This window comes from Tigriopus californicus, chromosome 1 (assembly GCF_007210705.1).
Source record: "Tigriopus californicus strain San Diego chromosome 1, Tcal_SD_v2.1, whole genome shotgun sequence".
Lineage (NCBI taxonomy): Eukaryota > Metazoa > Arthropoda > Copepoda > Harpacticoida > Harpacticidae > Tigriopus > Tigriopus californicus.
Genome location: NC_081440.1, coordinates 12,366,722 through 12,368,568, shown reverse-complemented (window position 1 = coordinate 12,368,568; position 1,847 = coordinate 12,366,722).

Genomic DNA, 1,847 nt, shown 5'->3' with positions numbered 1-1,847 from the left:
ACGGATAGGGCACCCCAAGTCTGACCAGATCTTAGTCTGGCAAGGTAGACGCACGATGGGACAGGTGAGAAGGTTTGGAGTGGTCTGAATGGATAGTTTTCACGCAACAAAAGTTCCTGAAATTTGTTTGATGGCCCCCAATGCCATTGTACAAACTCAACCAAGAATCACGTGGGAATGAGTGGTGATATGGGTACAACACTCATTTATTCAACCAGGTTTGAAAGCATATTTGACTTACATGCTCATTGGTCACATCTTACCTGGCCATCAAGACCTTTCACTTTTTTCACAACTTACCCACCGGCATTGGGTGACTTTCCAAATCAAAATCAAATCCTCATTATTCAAATCTTGTTTATTTACTTAATGGTAAAATGGAAGTTAAAAATGAAGGCAATCATCAGGAGTTCAACATTCGGTTCAAGGATCAGGTTGGATGAAAAGTGGCCTCTTTAATGTGTCCTTGAACAATTCTTGGCCTCTCTCCTTTCATCGTGAAGTTGAGCTCAAGAAGAGGGAGAAGAAGAAGAAGAAGTGCATTTCTGAATTGACATCGAAAATCAATCAAGTGACCCATTTCAAGGCTAATTAGGGCGATTGCAGCCAAAAATTGCGCTCCATTTAACCAAGTCAAAACAAATCAAAAGTAAGTGCAAAATCCAAGCTATTCTCGGTCACTTAGGGATTTCTCTGAGTGCAAAGTATTGCCAGTTATTTTCTAACTCCACATGGGTGTTCAGAGCGGAGCTATTTCTCCAAGACATCTCACAATTTGCCTTCAAGATCCAGACTGCTAGCCACGTTAGCTATCCAATATCCAGCCAGACACTCCTCCTTTTGCTTCCCTCACCTGAATGGGTGCATTGTGGAATTCTTGGTTTGTAATTGACACATCATCTGCGTCAGAATGGAATCTTTGATCAGAAACTTGTGCCGCCGTCAATGATATCAACTCTTTCCTTCTGTGGATCTCTCGAACCGCGCTTCAAGTCAACACGCCCGTTCTTGGACAAAGGGGTTCAAGGTCCGTTTGAGGGATCCAAGGAGATGATAGGATGATTCAGAGATTGATCAGAGCACATATGAGAAATGAGCCGAGATCAAGTTGTCGTAAGTGGAACGTCTGGCTCACACTAGGCTATCATACTGTACTGTAGTTCTCGAATCGCAGTGGAAGTGAATTTTCGATTGAAATCTAATCTCGGACCAAAGTCTGGATCGAAATGACTGGGAAGAAGGATGCTTCTCTCAACTGACTAGCTCCGCTTTGAACATGGTCCATAGCCAACCATTCATTGAGTAACCTAGAAGAAGGGTTCTCTTCTGGTTTTTTATGACGAATCATATTTTCCGGCATTTGAGTTGTTACCCAAAGAGACGATCCGGATTCCAGACTAAAGATCTGGTCCAAGATTAGGAACAAGCCTGTGACTTGATAGAAAGAGGGTTTACAACATGATTATCATTTCTTTCTAGGTGGTCAATGAGATAAGCCACTCTCGAACCGATTTGTTTACATAAACGAGACTCGAAAGGTTTCTATATGAACTCAGTCTTGCCAGCTCTAGCGTCCTAATACGTACCTCAAACTTCGAATGTTCAACACACATGTCTTCGTCAGAATCATAATCCATGAAGTGGCACTCTGATGATGACTACTTTGAATATGAAATCCATCCATTACCTGTAATTAAAGTCTCAACTGGGTGGATGGATATTCAATTTCAGCTCCAGCTCCACCCTTTAATGTGGCACATCCATGGATAGATGAGAAGTAGGGTTGATTGAATTCTCTAGGGTTGGAGAACCCTCTTCCACATGGAAGGAGCGAAAGAAGGGTGGCC